Source organism: Eriocheir sinensis, chromosome 29, assembly GCF_024679095.1.
Source record: "Eriocheir sinensis breed Jianghai 21 chromosome 29, ASM2467909v1, whole genome shotgun sequence".
NCBI classification, from domain to species: Eukaryota; Metazoa; Arthropoda; class Malacostraca; order Decapoda; family Varunidae; genus Eriocheir; species Eriocheir sinensis.
Genome location: NC_066537.1, coordinates 13,913,550 through 13,931,163, shown reverse-complemented (window position 1 = coordinate 13,931,163; position 17,614 = coordinate 13,913,550). Strand labels below are relative to the sequence as shown.

Sequence of the window (17,614 nt, the reverse complement as noted above, 5' to 3'; positions counted from 1 at the left end):
TCACCTGGTTTGCTCTCTCTCTCTCTCTCTCTCTCTCTCTCTCTCTCTCTCTCTCTCTCTCTCTCTCTCTCTCTCTCTCTCTCCTATTTCTTTTTCTTCTTTCCTATTTCCTAGTTTGCCATCTTCATCATCATCATCATCATCATCATCATTTTTTACTGCTTTATCCAAATTCCTATATATGATGATGATGATGATGATGGTGATAGTGATGATAGTGGCAAAGAACTGCATAGCTTCACACACACACACACACACACACACACACACACACACACACACAAAACAACTTAACCTCCCCCCTCTTTCTCCCTCCTCTTCCTTTCCTCTCCCTCAGCCTTGCACAACCTCTCCCACCCTCTCCCTCCCCACCCCCCCCAACACCAAAACCAAACTGGACCCACCACCACCACCATAACCTGAAGAGTCGGTGAGTTACCTTTTGAAACAGAAAAAGAAGCAAGCAACATCCAGTCTTGAAGGGAAGGGAAAGTGAAGGAAAGAGAGGGACGGGAGGCAAAAGTGGAGGAAGAAGAAGTTGAAGTTGTTTGGTTTGTTTGTAAGGAGGGACGGAGGGAGGGAGGGAGGGAGAGACAGGAAGGGAGGATATGAAAGGTAGAATGGTAGATTGGTAGGTAGAAAGAAAGGTTAGGTAGGTAGGAAGGTAGATAAGTATGTTGGTTTTGTGTTGTGTGTTTGTATGTGTGTAAGTATGTCTACCTACCTACTTACTTACATGCATACATATATTCTTCACAAACAGAAACGTAAAAAAAAAAAAAGTTAAGGAAAAAGGAAAACAAGAAAAGCATTAGAAAACATTAGAAAAAAACAAGCACACTTTAAAACACACCATTCCCCTTCACACACACACACACACACACACACACACACACACACACACACACACACAAACAGGCACACACACACACACACTCACACTCATCTCCACCTTTCTTCCCTCAATGGTCAGCCAGTCAGCCATCCAGCCAGTCAGCCAGTCAGTCAGCCTTGGCTCTCCTATATATATTAAGAGCCGGCTTGTCAAAGGCCTGCCAACACATAAGTCATCATCAAGGGAAAGGGTCGCTCCTGTCCACTCCTTTGCCCTTTGTGTGTGTGTGTGTGTGTGTGTGTGTCCTTTTTCTCGTTCCGTCCCGTCTTTTTATTTCGCTTTCTGTCGCTGTTTCTCTGTGTGTGTGTGTGTGTGTGTGTGTGTGTGTGTGTGTGTGTGTGTGTGTGTGTGTCCTCTTTCTAGCTGTTCCTTTCTTTCTGTCTTTTTCTGTGTGTGTGTGTCTGTGTGTTCTATCTTTCTTCCTCTCTTTCTCCCTCCCTCTTTTGTGTCTGTGTCCTTTTTAAAAACTCTTCCTGTTTGTCTGCGTCCTCTTCTGGGGCCTGTTTTTTTTTCTCTTTGTCTGTCTGTGTGTCCTCTCTCTCTCTCTCTCTCTCTCTCTCTCTCTCTCTCTCTCTCTCTCTCTCTCTCTCTCTCTCTCTCTCTCTCTCTCTCTCTCTCTCTCTCTCTCTCTCTCTCTCTCTCTCTCTCTCTCTCTCTCTCTCTCTCTCTCTCTCTCTCTCTCTCTCTCTCTCTCTCTCTCTCTCTCTCTCTCTCTCTCTCTCTCGTAAATATGATTGTTGAGATGAGTGTGAGAGAAAGGAAATGTGAGATATAGGACAGAGGTTGTGTGTGTGTGTGTGTGTGTGTGTGTGTGTGTGTGTGTGTAAGAGATCATCATTTAAGGCTTTTATAAACGCAGAATCACTATCTTTACTCTCTCTCTCTCTCTCTCTCTCTCTCTCTCTCTCTCTCTCTCTCTCTCTCTCTCTCTCTCTCTCTCTCTCTCTCTCTCTCTCGTGTACCCATATGGCAGGAAGTAAATTCCCTCCCGCTCCCTCATATTTTCTTCCTCACTTCCATTCCCCTATTTCTTCCCTTCCATATTCCTTTTTATTTTGCTTTCCTTCCTCTCCCTTCCTCTCATCTTATTTCCTCTCTCTCTCTCTCTCTCTCTCTCTCTCTCTCTCTCTCTCTCTCTCTCTCTCTCTCTCTCTCTCTCTCTCTCTCTCTCTCTCTCTCTCTCTCTCTCTGTGTGTGTGTGTGTGTGTGTGTGTGTGTGTGTGTGTGTGTGATATAGGACAAGGTGTATCGATGTCCTTATTGATATTTAATGAGAGAGAGAGAGAGAGAGAGAGAGAGAGGTTGGCATTCCACCACTTTTCCATCTTCACACACTTTTCTAATCAACACCTCGGTACACCTGAGATGATCCATGCACATCACCTGTCCATTAGCCCCACCTGGCCACTAAACTCACCTGCTCACTCATTTCACCTGGAACACCTGAGCAACGTAACCCAATTCGTCACCTGTTTTCATTTTTTTATCACTTTCTAATCTTCCTGTTTATTGATTTTTATATTCTTCACTTTCGTTTCCCATCACATTCTTAGTTTTTCATGTTCATTTACCTTCGCTTTTACGTATGTTGTTTTCTTGTTTATTTGTTTTATTTATTTTGTTTTATTTTCCTTAGTGTTGATTATTAATTTTTCTTTTCTTCTCTTTTCAGGTAAGCAGAAAGGCGGAGAAATAGAGTTAAAGAGAGAGGAGAAAGAAACGTCGGTGAGTGTTACAGAGAGAGAGAGAGAGATGCAAAGAAAGATTCTAAAAATATAAGTAAGGCATTTAAGTGTGGGATGAGAGAGAGAGAGAGAGAGAGAGAGAGAGAGAGGAGTGGAACAAACAAAACAAAGGTACAATTTCACAACAAACAGGTAACCTAGATTAATGATGTTCTGTCACTACCTAACACCTGGGTGGCGAGAGAGAGAGGGGGTGGAATGGTTTGGGGGATAAGAGAAGTGAAAGGAAGAGTACGAGAGCAGAAAGAGAGCAAGATCCAGACCGATCCAGCCAACCACCCAGACAGACACACAGCCACCGAGAGAGAAACCAAGCAACCAGAGAGGGGAGAGACGGAGAGACTGACGGAGGGGAAGAAGGAGGAGGAAGCGAGGGGAGAAGACGAAATTAAGTGAGGAAGGAAGGGACGATGAAGAGGAGATGAGAGGAGGACGAAGAGAGAAACGGAGACATCCCCAGAGAGAGAGAGAGAGAGAGAGAGAGAGGGGTCAGCTGAGGTTCCGTGACGTCACGCGCCTCCCAGCGAGGTGTCCCAGGCTGAGCGCAAGACCTGCTGCCTCGGCGGGATCGATGGCTGTGTCTGAGGTCGTGGCCGTCGCCTGCGTGCTCTCCCTCCGCCTCCTCCACCCCCTGTTTGCCTGTCTGCCTGCCGTCCTGCTTGCCTGCCGCCCTAGAGTCCTTCCCTGCTGCCTCTCCTTCTGTTGGTCCTTCTTTCTGTGTCTCAAGTTCTGTTTTTTCTTCTGCCTTTTCTTTTTATGTATGCTTGAAGTCGTCCTCCTCTTCCTCCTTTTCCTTTTGCCGTTCTGCTTGCCTGCCGCCCTAGAGTCCTTCCCTGCTGCCTCTCCTTCTGCTGGTTCTTCTTTCTGTGTCTCAAGTTCTGTGTTTTCTTCTGCTTTTTTTTTTATGTATGCTCGAAGTCCTCCTCCTCCTCTTCCTTTTGCCGTTCTGCTTGCCTGCCGCCCTAGAGTCCTTCCCTGCTGCCTCTCCTTCTGTGTACGTCTCCTTCAAGTTCTCCTGTTCTTTCTTCTGTTCGTTCTCTCTCCTTCTGTATCCTTGAAGTGCTTCCTTAACTCCTTTTTTTGTTTCTGCTGCTCTCAAGTCCACTTCCTCCACCTCCTTGTTTGCCACTAGTCCTGCTTCTCCTACTGCTTCTGCGCCTGCTCCTTCTCTTTCTTCCCTTACGATATCCTTTAAAGTCCTCCTCCACTTCCTCCTACTCATTCTTTTGTCCCTGTTGTTCTCAAGTTAAGTTCCTCGTACTCCTGCTTCCTTCTACTGCCTTTAAGTCCTGCTGCTGCTGCTTCTCCTACTGTTCCTCCTCCTGGTTCTCTTCCTTCTGCTCTTTCTCCTCCTGCCGTATCCTTGAAGCTCTCCCCCTTTTCTTTCTTTGTCCCTGTTCGTATCACGTCCTTCTGCTTTCCTCTCATTCCTCCTTTTCCTTTATTCTTACCCCATGTCCTCCTCTATTTCTGCTGCTCCTGTCCTTATCTCTACTCCCCTCAAGTGCTTCTCTTCCTGCTGTCTTCTTCTCTTTGTCCTTCACGCTTGCTCCTTCTCCTCTCCCTTCTGTTCCTTCTTCTTTACTTCATTCCCAGAGTCCTATTCCCACTCCTGCGTTTTCCCTCTTATTCCTGAACGTCCTCCTTTGTCCCTGCTATCCGTCCCTGCTATCTTTAAGACTTGCTGCTGCTGCTTCTATTTCTGTTGTTATCTCTTCTTCCCTTTAAGTCTTTCTGCTTATCCCCCTGCTCCTTCTCCTGTTCCTGCTCCTCCCATTCTCTAAAACATTGAAGTCCTATTGCTTATGTGTCTGTTTTTTCTGCTTCTCCTACTGCCTTGTGTTCTTCGAGTTCTACATTTTCTCTGCTGTTCTCAAATTTTCCTGCTGTTCCTTCTCTCTATCTCTCATTCCTCTTCTCTTTGTTGTGTCTTTCTCAAGTTGTTCTTCTCTCGATCTTTCATTCCCTGACTCCTGCGCCTTCCTCAAGTTCTTCCTGTCTCGATCTTTCATTCACTAACTCTTTCTGTGCCTTCCTCAAGTTCTTTCTGTCTCGATCTTTCATTCCCTAACTCTTTCTGTGCCTTCCTCAAGTTCTTCATGTCTCGATCTTTCATATCTTAACTCTGTCTGTGCCTTCCTCAAGTTCTTCATGTCTCGATCTTTCATATCTTAACTCTGTCTGTGCCTTCGTCAAGTTTTTCCTCTCTCTATCTTTCATTCCTTAATTCTGCGCCTTCCTCAAGTTCTTCCTCTCTCTATTTTTCATTTCTTAACTCTGTCTGTGCCTTCGTCAAGTTTTTCCTCTCTCTATCTTTCATTCCTTAACTCTGCGCCTTCCTAAAGTTCTTCCTGTCTCGATCGTTCATTCCCTAATTCTCCCTGCGCCTTCCTCAAGTTCTTCCTCTCTCTATCTTTCATTTCTTAACTCTGTCTGTGCCTTCCTCAAGTTCTTCCTCTCTCTATCTTTCATTTCTTAACTCTGTCTGTGCCTTCCTCAAGTTCTTCCTCTCTCTATCTTTCATTCCCTATCTCTCTCTGCGCCTTCCTTAAGTTCTTCCTCTCTTTCTTTCATTCCCTAACTCTCTGCGCCTTCCTCAAGTTCGTACCCAGGATCGTCCTTCAGTAGGTCTTAGCACCTCGTCTCCTCTTCCTCCAGTCACTTCTTTACCTATTGAGACATTTTCTTTTGTTGTGCCTTTTGTCCTCATGGTCCATTTTCTTTCTTTCGTTCTTTCTTTTTTCTTCTTTCTTCTGCTTCTTCATCTTGTTCTTGTTCTTCTAAATTTGGCATCCTTACTGGCACCCCTTTAACCCTTAGGCACCCCATGAGTCCTCCTCCTCTTCCACCTCCTCCTCCTCCTCCTCTTCCTCCTCAGCACTCCTTACCATTGCCACCCTTTGTTCTGCCTCCTCTTTCCCCTTGAATCCTCCTGCTGGCATCCTAAACCCTCCTCCTCCTCCTCCTCCTCCTCTCCCTCCTCGCCTGCCTCCTCTTCCTCTGGCACCTCCAAGCTTCCTTTCTCTCCGTCTCTTCCCTTCCTGCCTTTCTTTGTTTCCTCGCCCCAACCTTCCACCATCTCCTTTATTTCCTCCTCTCTCTACCTCTCTTGCCTTTAATTTATCTTCATGTTCTCCCTGATAACCATTCTTGACTTTCACCTGTTTATGTTATTTATCGTTGTTGTTTTTTCAGTTATTTTTACTTTTTAACTATTTTTTTGTTTCAGCTCGTTTTCTTCTTAAAGCTTTACTAACGTACTGATCTTTCACTCCTGCTAATTGAATCTCTAACTCCATTAATCAACACTGTATAACTTTTTAATCTTGTAGGGTTATTGAAAGACTAGATTTGGCACTCTATATTTAAGCTATTTTTTGTTTCATTTGCGTTCTTGTTGGGTTCTGTACTTTTCCTCCATATTTTATAGTCTTAGTTTCTGAATCCTACAAACCTTTGAATCATTCGTATATGTCATTTTTGGCCCCTTTGGCACTCTAGTTTTAAATATTTTCCAGTTTCATTTGTATGCCAATAAGTGTAGTTCTCCATTTCTTCCATCAGTACTTCCATTGAGTTGCTGAACCTAACAAACCATGGAATCACTCGTATTTACATTCTTTACCTCTTTGGCACTCAAGTTTTAAGCATTCTGTCGTTTATTTTGTATGTCTTCCACTTTCTCTCTGACCTCCCATCAATGACCAGTTACTGACTCACAAACTTTAGACTATTTGTATTTCTGCAAGTTCTCCCTTCTTCTCTGCCGCCCTCGATTCATGCTTCTGTTCTTTTTGGTGTCTCTGTCTCTGGTGTCCTTAAGTCCTGCTCTTACTTCTGATCTTTTCAGTTTTCTCTGTTGTTCTTTATTTTCCTGTATCCTACAATATCTTCAATTTTTTTCCTACATACTTCTATCAATTTACCCTTCCAAGCCACGAAACACACGCCTTTGGCACTCTTGTTCTTTAATCTAAACTTTCAACCATCTAATATTACAAACTGTGGAACCATTCGTAATACTCATCTATGGCACTCCAGGTCTTATATTTATCTATACTTCCATTTAGCTTATCTTACAAGTCCTGGAACCACCCCTCTTTGGCAATCAATTTCTTTCGTCTCTACTTCCATTCATCCATCATCATTCATCATCTATACGTCCATTCATCACTCGTCTTTGGTACTCCAGTTCTTTCATCTATACGTCTTTCAATCTGCTCTTGTAAACCCTGGAATCCCTCGTCTTTGGCGCTCCAGTTCTTTCATCTATACTTGCAAACCCTGGATTCACTCGTTTTTGGTGCTTCAGTTCTTCCATCTATACTTGCAAACCCTGGATTCACTCGTCTTTGGCGCTCCAGTTCTTTCATCTATACTTGCAAACCCTGGATTCACTCGTTTTTGGCGCTCCAGTTCTTTCATCTATACTTACAAACCCTGGAATCACTCGTCTTTGGCGCTCTAGTTCTTTCATCTATACTTGCAAACCCTGGAATCACTCGTCTTTGGCGCTCTAGTTCTATCATCTATACTTCTACCTAGCTAATCTTACCAACCATTTAACACTTATATTTGCCACCAATTCTTTCATCTATACTTTCATCCAGCTAACCTTACAAACCATGGAAACACTCTTAAACACTTCTCTTTGCCATTTAGTTCTTTCTTCTATACTTTCAGCTATTCTTACCAACCATTTAACACTTATACTTGGCACCAGTTCTTTCATCTATACTTCCATTCAGTTAATCTTACAAACCATGAACCACTCGTCTGGCACTCCTTCACCCTTGGCACTGTGGCGTTCGGTGCCTTCCAGCATTAGTGTTACTCAGCCCTGGCAGCAGCGAGGCCTGGCACCCACCCAGAGCAGCTCTCCAGGCACTCACATCCTTGCCAGTCCTGACCACGCAACCTTAAACTTTGCACCCCAACTGCCTTCCTCCTTCCCCCTCCCTCCACTTCTCTCTCGCTCTCTCTCGTTCTCGGTTGCTGTTTCTCTCGCTCTCGGTCTCGCTGCTTCTCTCTCTCTCTCTCTCTCTCTCTCTCTCTCTCTCTCTCTCTCTCTCTCTCTCTCTCTCTCTCTCTCTCACCAACACCGCGCTGCCGTCCACTCTTCCTTTCTTCTTTCCTTCCTTCTCTCCTTGCCCTGCCATCCTTATTTCCCTTCCCCTTACAACCTCCCTACAATTTCTTGCCTCTCTTCCTTAATCTTACCCCATCATTCTCTATTTCTTACCCTACCATTCCTTTCTTCTTTCTTTCCTTACTCTGCCATCATTATTTTCCTTCCCCTTTCACCCTCCCTGCAATCCCTTTTCTCCTTTGGTCTTCCTTACTCTTACTTAATCCTGTCACTCTTTATTTCTCTCCCTGCCGTTCCTTTCTTCGTTCTTTCCTTCCTTACTCTGCTATCCCTGTTTTCCTCTCCCACTCTTTCCTATGTCTCCTCTGACCTCTCTTCCTTACTCCTATCCCTGTCACTTCTTATTTCTTTCCCAGCTGTTCCTTTCTTTCTTAGTTAACCCTGCTGCCTTTAATTCCGTTTTCATCCTCTGCCACCCTGCTTTTCCTACTCTTATGTCCTACTCCCTTCTAGTTTCCCCTGGCACTCCTGTTTTTAGTCTTCCCCCTGCCACTTCTATCTTCCTTCCTCCTTTCCATTTCCTTTGGTTTATCCTCTTCTTTCGTTCTTAAACCTAGCATTCTCTGGCCATTCTCTGGTTTAAATTTCTTTCCCTACCCTGCCACTCTTAGCTTTCTTCACTTGCCCCCCTGTCTTCCTGATTTTGCCACCCTTCGTCTCTCTCCTTACCCCTATCACCCTTCATTCCATCCTTCCTTACTTACTTGGCTGTCCTTCCTTCGTTCCTTCTTTCCCTCCATCCTTTCTCTGGCTTCCTTTCGTTCGTTCGTTCCATCCTTCCTTCCTTACTTACTTACTTACTTCCTTACTCTGATGCCATTGATATACTTAGCGTGTTAGTGTGACATAGAAAGTTAAGTGTGGTGTTAGGAAATTATCGTGACTAACATTAGCCGGGAAAGTTTTGCAGTAGGTGACGGTATTATGCTTTTTCTGTTAGGGTTTATAGTGTATGTACGAGAGATTTTTTTTTATTTTTTTATTTTTTTTTTTTTATGCTGCTGTTACTTTTCCTGATGTTGTTATGGTTATTATTGGATATTCACAACACAATCCATAAAAAGTCTTTTAATCGGCAAACTAAAGTATTATTCCCTTGACACCTTTATTTTTTACCCCAGATTGGCCTTTTATTACCCCAGAGACCCTTACTTTTTTCCCTTTACCCATGTCGTTTTCGCCCTACATGACTCTCTCTCTCTCTCTCTCTCTCTCTCTCTCTCTCTCTCTCTCTCTCTCTCTCTCTCTCTCTCTCTCTCTCTCTCTCTCTCTCTCTCTCTCTTTTTCCTCCGCCTCTTTGCCACTCCTCAACTTTCGCACTCCAGAAACACAACAACACAAAGGCTTTCCTCCTAATGGCTCCTCCTCCTTCTCCTCCTCCTCCTCCTCCTTCTGATTCTAATCCTAATCGTACACTTTTATTCCTTCTCATCCACTTAACTTTATTTTTGGTTATTCCTTTTCCTCCATCTCTTTTCCCTAATCCATTATTTATAGTCCTCTTCTTGCTCCTCTTCGTTCATCCTTCGCCCTGAATCCTACTTCCTCCTCCTCTTCTCCTCCCCTTATTCTTTCTCCTCCTCATGAGTCTAATCCTAATATTAATCCTAATTTTGCTCTTTTATGGTACTTCGGCTCATCCACTTCACTTCATATCTGCTTATTTCTGTTCTTCAGCTCATCCACTTCACTTCATATCTGCTTATTCCTGTTCTTCAGCTCATCCACTTCACTTCATATCTGCTTATTCCTGTTCTTCCTTCCTTTTCCTTTACCCTACTTCATTACTTATTGTCCTTTTTCTGCTCCTTCTCGTCCATCCTTCTTACTTAATCCTACTTCCTCATCCTCCTTATCCGCCCCCTACGCCTCCTCCTCCATCTCTTATGCCATTATTGTGACCCTTGATGTTCATTTTTTTTCTTTCAACTAAATCTCAATAATTTGTATATATTAGCCATTAAATAACACACACACACACACACACACACACACACACACACACACACACACACACCTACCTGTAATCAAACACCTGCATACGTTATGGTAGAGAACCCTCTTCCTCCTCCTCCTCCTCCTCCTCCTCCTCCTCCTTCTCTTCCTCTTCCTCTTCCTTTCCCTCCTCCTCCTCCTCCTCCTCCTCCTTACATACTCACAGGTAAGTATGTGACCACCTTACCTGGGAGGAGGGAGACTAATTAACAACGTTCCTCCGTGTCTCCAGGTGCGACGGATACCTGTGTGTGTGTGTGTGTGTGTGTGTGTGTGTGTGTGTGTGTGTGTGTGTGTGTGTGGTTGGTTGGTCTTTGTATTAACAGGGAAGGAGGAGGAGGAGGAGGAGGAGGAGGAGGAAGAGATGGAAAGGTGAGAGGATATATTGGAAGGCGGAAGGAGAGGAAAGGACAAAGGAGAAGAGTGTGAGATAATTATATAAAAAGAAGGATGAAGAGGAATAGTGTGTTGGTGTGTTGGAAAGGAGAAAGGAAGAGAGGCCTGGGAGATTAATAGTAGGAGGAGGAGGAGGAGGAGGAGGAGAGGCTGGCATCAATGTTCTCTCGCTGAATCCTTCCTTCTCTGTCTCACTCTCTCTCTTTTCCCTCCGTAGCTACCATAGAACTCTCTCTCTCTCTCTCTCTCTCTCTCTCTCTCTCTCTCTCTCTCTCTCTCTCTCTCTCTCTCTCTCTCTCTCAGTCAGTGACCTTGGCAGACAACTTTGACCTTTTAGGGACTCGAAACTTGACCTCTTGTATCCTAGGAAAGTCAGCCCTTCTAAGAGACTCCCTTCCCCACCCTCCTCTACCCTTCCCCCCTCGTGTCCTGTAAGGGAAGATGGAGGTAGAAGTAGATAGAATAAATAGATAAGTGAATGAATCTTAAGTCTCAACAGGGAGATGGTGTAAAGATTGGAGGAGGAGGAGGAGGGATATGGGAGATGGAGGAGGAAGAGAAGGAGAGGGATATGGGAGATAGAGGAGGAGGTGGAGGAGGAAGGATAAAGGGTATAGAGGAGGAGGAGGGGCGTGGGATGTGTGTGTGTGTGTGTGTGTGTGTGTGTGTGTGTGTTTGTGTGGTGCTAGCTGGCAACCTGCACATTGCAAGGCTCCTTCACACTACCGCACGCCGCTCCTCCTCCCTCTCCTCCTTTTCTTTATCTTTCTTTTCGCCTTCACCTTTTTAGCATTATTTCTATTTTTTCTACTACTTCTATTTATACTCCTCTTTCTACTCTTCCTCTCACCTTCCTCTTCCGCTTCCTCCTCCTCCTCCTCTTCTTCCTTCTTCACTTTCTCCTCCTCCTCCCCTTTCCCGTGACTCGAGTGCAGGAGTGTGTGTGTGTGTTTTGATTATCGTTATTTATACATATATATGTAAGGCGAATTCTATATATTGTCTTAATTTTATACTCCTTTTTTTCTTTTGATTTCTTCCATTTTTATTCCTCCTCCTTGACCTCATTTCAATAGTCAGAGAGAGAGAGAGAGAGAGAGAGAGAGAGACTAAGCAACCTCTTCCTCCCTGTTGTAGAGATAGAGGTAGTGTGACCAGCTTCTCTCTCTCTCTCTCTCTCTGTTGGATGTTGCTCCTGCATCTCTCTATTTTGGTGGTAGTGATAGTTGTAATATTGGTGTTGATGGTAATGGTGGTGGTGGTAGTGATGATGGTGGTGGGGGTGGAGGTGGTGATCATTAGTCCTGGGCAACGGTCGATTCACCTCCACCACCACCATCACCACTACTACCATCATCACCATCACCACCACCAACACTACTACTATCACCACAATCCCGAGTATATATCACCACCACCAATTTAATTTCCACGCCTATTTCTTGCCTTGTGTCTCACCACCACCACCACCAACAACAACAACAACAACAACATCAGAACCTTCACCCATTTACCCACCCTTCCCTTTCCTTTCCTTGCCTTTACCTTTCTTTCCTTCCTTCCTTCTCTTATCCCTTCCACCACCATCACCATCAAGGAGAGTAGGGAAGATACACAAATTAAGGTGAACTGCAGCCTCCTCCTCCTCCTCCTCTTGGCTGGCTTGCTGGCCGGGGAGGTAGGTGGATGGGTGGGTGGGATAGACAGGGTGGTGGTGGTGGTGAGGGTGGCGGCTGCAGTCTGAACCACCCTCAGTATATTTCACAGTGGCGTGGTGTTGGTGTTGGTTGTGCGTTGTGTTGGTGGTGGTGAGGGTGTGGGTGTTGTGTGTGTGGGTCTGGGAGTTGAAGGTGTTTGCTCGCGCTGTGCTACAACGGTGGTGGTGGTGGTGATGGTGGTGGTGGTGGTGATGATGTAAGAAAAGGCGAGTGTTGTGGAGGAGAGGGTAGTCTGGCGTCTCTCTCTCTCTCTCTCTCTCTCTCTCTCTCTCTCTCTCTCTCTCTCTCTCTCTCTTATGTACGTTTTCCATGGCTTAACGCTCTTCTGTGTACGTTTGGAGCTGTGTAAGTATCCATCCATTCATGTAGTTTTTAATATAGGTCTAGGCTGTGTGTGTGTGTGTGTGTGTGTGTGTGTGTGTGTGTGTGTGTGTGGCTTGTTTTCATCCTACGCGTGGGTGGAGGGAGGGAGAGAGGGTGAGGGAGAAACAGAGGGTGAGAGGGAGTGTAGGGAAAAAGAAGGGTTGAATACCAACTTACGAGGAGTAAATACCCCTCCCTCTCTCTCCCGTTTCCCCCTCTCCCTATCTTCCTCTCCCTCTCCCTTATCCTCTATACAACGGCAAAGGGAGAGGTGGAGGAAAGGTTGTGCTATTGACACGCTTAAAAGAGAGAGAGAGAGAGAGAGAGAGAGAGAGAGAGAGAGAGAGATGAAAGGTGTCTACATACCAATCTCATTATTATTATTCCTATTCCAATGTGTAATTCCTCCCTCTCCCTCCTCTCCCTCCCTTCCTCCCTCCCCTTTCTCTTCCCCTACAGTTCTTTACTTCCCTCGTTTTCCCTCCATTTACTCCTGCTTCCCTAACGTACCTTACCAATACTTTTTCCCTCAACAAAATTTCCAGTTATCTTGGACACACACACACACACACACACACACACACACACACACACGATTGTATATGGTTAACAATACTTAGCAAATCGTATATATGTTGATATGGCATAGGTGGTGAATTATGTAAAGAAAGGTAGATTTAGGTTTGGTTTTAGTTATAGTAGTATGGTGGTGGTAGTCGTAGTAGTAGAAGTAGTAGTAGTAGAAGTAGTAGTAGTAGTAGTAGTGATAGTAGTAGTAGTTGTAGTAATAGTAGTAGTTGTAGTAGTAATAGTAGTAGTAGTAGTACCTAAAAATGAAAGTATTGATATTTTCTTTCTCTCTCTCTCTCTCTCTCTCTCTCTCTCTCTCTCTCTCTCTGTCACTTGATCCTGCAGCACCCTGTCATCCCTCCCCTTCCCTCCCCCTCCGTTTTCGTGTTCTTTGACCTCTGCTGGAAGAGAGAGAGAGAGAGAGTAACAATCTAGAAATGGAAATCTTATATGATAAAACTGTCACATCTCAAATATATAGAAACAGAATTTTTATTTTTTTTATTTTTTTTAATACCATTAATGATCATAGTAATAATGGTGACAACGATAATATTGATAATAAAAATTTGCAAGCCATTCACGCTTTCATTCCCGACATTAGTCACTCCCTCACCTGTCTTTCACACGCTAATTAGCCTCACTGTTATTCAATTACCTGGCCAAATACTTGTGTAAATTACCGGTGCGTTTGGGTTTTAAGGGAGGAGGAGGAGAGGTGGAGGTAAAGGTGGTGGTGGTTTATCATCAGGCTTGCCATATGCCCTTACCTCTCTCTCTCTCTCTCTCTCTCTCTCTCTCTCTCTCTCTCTCTCTCTCTCTCTCTCTCTCTCTCTCTCTCATGCCCCCAACCTCCAGGTGTAAAAGGTTAATTAACACATGCATTCCTCTCTTTGCAGGTAAGATGCATGGTGGGCAGGTGTTACGAGTAGGAAAGGTAAGGTTCTGGTACTGATCTTGTTATTGTTATTCTTGTATTTTTTTTATTGTATGGGGATCGTTACTCTCGGTCGGCATTTTATTATACGATTATTAAATGATTTTTAAAGGGTATTACTCTCTCTCTCTCTCTCTCTCTCTCTCTCTCTCTCTCTCTCTCTCTCTCTCTCTCTCTCTCTCTCTCTCTCTCTCTCTCTCTCTGTGTGTGTGTGTGTGTGTGTGTGTGTGTGTGTGTGTGTGTGTGTGCAAAGCAAACAAATTACACACACACACACACACACACACACACAAATAGAAACACAAACACCTGTTGCACGTTACACACACACACACACACACACACACAGATGAAAGTGACTTTAATATGATGTGTTTGAAGGAAGAGGTTTCAGCTATCAAATAATGCAGACGTTGTTGTTCAGTAGTGTTGAAATCTTATCAAAAGCAAATTATCATGATTTTTACCGATACAAAATGCTTCAAGCTATGAACTGGGTGGAAAGTATTTAGCATCGTGGTAATATTGTTCAGGGTTGACGATTAAAAATCCCTGCGGCAAATCATCACAACTGTTTATTGCCAAATTTCAATGTTCAAATATCATGTAACAAGCGGCAAGCAGGCAAGATATTAATAATGGTGTAGATTTGTTCAGAGTGTAAATAATAACGTAACTTCAAACTCGCGTAATGTAAATTTTGGATAAGGTAACGAACAGAAGCTTATGCCGAGATAAAAATATGCGAGTTTCTGTTGAAGCGTTGAACAGAAAACGTGTTGGTGTGAAAAATAGATTACGTCAGAGAGAGAGAGAGAGAGAGAGAGAGAGAGACTGCACTGTTCAAAATAAAATTATGAAAAGATATCAACTTGAAAGATAGATTGAACAAAGATTATAAATAATCACTATAAAATTAGATAATGCTTCAGATTCACAAAAAGAAGAAGGATTCAATGAAAATTTAACTAAAATTAATTAGGCAAGTGAATAGTATTAATAGATTAGATAAATTACAATGAAAAAGCAAATTGAAAAGCTCATTAAGGAAAAATATATGGTTGAGATTTTAAAGGAAATAAAATATGGTTGAGTGAAAAAACAACACACACACACACACACACTAACCCCGTCCCAACTTCCTCTTCTCGTCATGTTTGTCTCTCGCTTCCCGTTTTCTCTTCTGTATGATATGGGAAGGCGGTGGAGAAGGAAAGGAAGAGGGAGAGGAGGAGGAGGAGGGAGTGTGGTGTTGTTTACCTCATGTCCACCAGCACTACCGTTTAAGGGACAGCAAAAAGACTAGAAAACTAACAGACGAGGGACAGTTCAAACATAAAGAACAGAGACAGCCTTAGGAAAGTCAGTACACCGTCAAAATAAGGCCAGTGTTGGTATATGGGGTGGGAACAGGAACAGTACCAGTAAAGGGGACAAAAACAACAGCAAGAGGGACGCACTGTGTCGGTATCGGGACGGGCGTGTCAGACATCAAACCACACGTCACTGTTGCCAATTATGGGAAAGTTCAGCTGATCATTATATATATATTAGTGGTGATTGCATTTTGGCCGCGGACGGGCAGGAGGAGAAGGGGGGAGGGATGAGGCAGGGAGTGGATCTGGCGGTGGTAGGGGAGAGGAGGAGCATGGGAGTGGTGGAGAGGGAGAGAGGAAAGAGTCGGTGGTGGAGAGGGAGGTGGAGGAGGGGAATGACTGACTGTTGGGAAGGGAGAGCTGCCGGGGAGGAGGAAATATCAAGGGAAGGGGTAGAGTTGCAGTGTGGGGAGAGGAGGGGAAGGAAGCAGGGGGCAGCTGAAGCAGAGTGATGGTGGGGGAGAAGGGGTAAAATTAGCAGGAGGTGGAGGAGGAGGAGGAGGAGGTGGAGGGCAGCAGGTGCTGTGTGGGGCGTGAGGGGTGAGGATGAAGGGCATGGCGGAGGGTGGTGAGTGGGAGGGAGTGGGTGGGGGTGACTATATCCAGAAGGAAGCAGTAATACACGTTCCCCGCCGCCCATGCCCCACGGAGCACACGCGGGGCAGCCCGGCAGCAGCAAGGAGCCGGGGCGGGGCTGGGTGGGGACCGAGGGTTGGGTGGGCGGGCAAGCGGCCGCGGCAGCAGACACAGCGTCGTCAGCGGTCACAGCAGCAGCAGCAGGCTGACGGTGCTGCCAGATGCACGCGTGGCGGCAGGGCGTGTGTCGCACCCCACGCCCGCCCACGCCCACCTGGAGAGTGTGTCGCGGGCGGGGGAGGGCGGCGGCGGCTGCGGCGGCGACGGTGGTGGTGGTGGTGAGCAGGACAAGTGCAGTGCTCCCCCGCCATCCCCCTTCCCCCCGCCGCCCCGCGCCCCCCGGCCAGCCAGCCAGCCAGCCAGCCCGCCAGCCCGCCACAGTTCAAACTTGCACTGTGCTTGTCTGCTTGCAACGGTCCCGCGCCAGCCAAACCGCCGCGCGCCAAGCACTCCAGCCAGCCGGGGCCCAGCGGGTGGAGCGGCGGCCGGTGGAGGCGAGCAGTGGCGGTGTGGTGGAGGCCAGGGCGACGGCGGTGGGGGTGGAGGAGGAGCTGTGTGCGTGTGCAGGGCTGGTGGTGTGTGCGCTGCGTGACCCACCGTGGTTGACTCTCGTGTGCGTGTGTGTGTGTCGCTTGTACTCGCCGCCCACCACCACCTCCTTCAGACACACCACCGTCGCCCCCCGCCGTTATAACCTTCTTGTGGGCCTGAGGATTGACTCCACCGCCACCGTCGCCGCCGACAGTTTGAATATAGCAGCGTCTCACCCCCAGTAGCGGCGGTGGCGGCGGCCGCCTCCTCTCCGCCGCCCACGCTGCCCTGCCCCACGTGCTCATGGCTGGCTACACGTGGGCTCGCCGCCCCCCCTACCGTCTCCCTAGGGGCTTCTCCCCTGTAAATCGTCAGCACAGGAACCTAACGCCCCATGACCCAGAAAGGTTAGTTATGACTTTAGCTCCACCACCGACACCTACTCACGTGTTACACACCTACTCGAACACATCATACCAACACACCAGCACATTACATACCAACACTACACCAGCATGTTACTTCCGCACCACGCACTATCACACCACTACACCAGCACGTTACATACCTATTCTGACATCACCATACCATCACTTCACCGGCAAGTTACTTCTCTACCACACCAACATTACACCAGCACGTTACTTTAGTATACCACACACCACCACCATACCATTTCTAACACCACCACAACCACATTCATGAGCATTACGCCGCATCACACCATAATCATGTCACAACCTCAACCGCCCCATTTCTCTCTCTCTCTCTCTCTCTCTCTCTCTCTCTCTCTCTCTCTCTCTCTCTCTCTCTCTCTCTCTCTCTCTCTCTATATATATATATATATATATATATATATATATATATATATATATATATATATATATATATATATATTTCTCGTACACCCGCCAGCTGTGGTATGTACACACACACACACACACACACACACACACACACACACAACGACACTTGTCACACATACACCAAAACTAAACCACACAGATTTCCCTAATAAAACACACACACACACACACACACACACACACACACACACACACACACACACACGGAAGTATGGTGCCATTACAACAATCCCAGTTCACTCCTAACATAATGGCTCCCCTGATGCTGATATTAGTATATTTAATTATTCACTAAACCCTCCCTGCCCCATGTATTACTCGCCACGCCGGTATACATATAATTAAAAAAAGCACAGTTCATGGTTTTAGATTCGCTCACACGAAACATAGGTTAGAGTATTCTTAAATCTGTGTGTGTGTGTGTGTGTGTGTGTGTG

General features: G+C 45.7%; 1 long non-coding RNA gene across 2 annotated transcripts in view; it reads left to right on the top strand.

Annotated features, from left to right (window-relative positions):
* The window catches only part of LOC127005099 (uncharacterized), a 114,911-nt gene extending 101,048 nt beyond the window's left edge, over positions 1-13,863 (top strand). The window contains exon 3 of one of the 2 annotated variants that reach the window (XR_007758284.1): positions 13,731-13,863. This is a non-coding gene — a long non-coding RNA (uncharacterized LOC127005099). Of the gene's footprint in view, positions 1-2,567; positions 2,628-13,730 lie in introns of those variants that run through there. The other variant, XR_007758285.1, reaches the window with a different exon arrangement.
* The last annotated feature ends 3,751 nt before the right edge of the window (positions 13,864-17,614 follow it).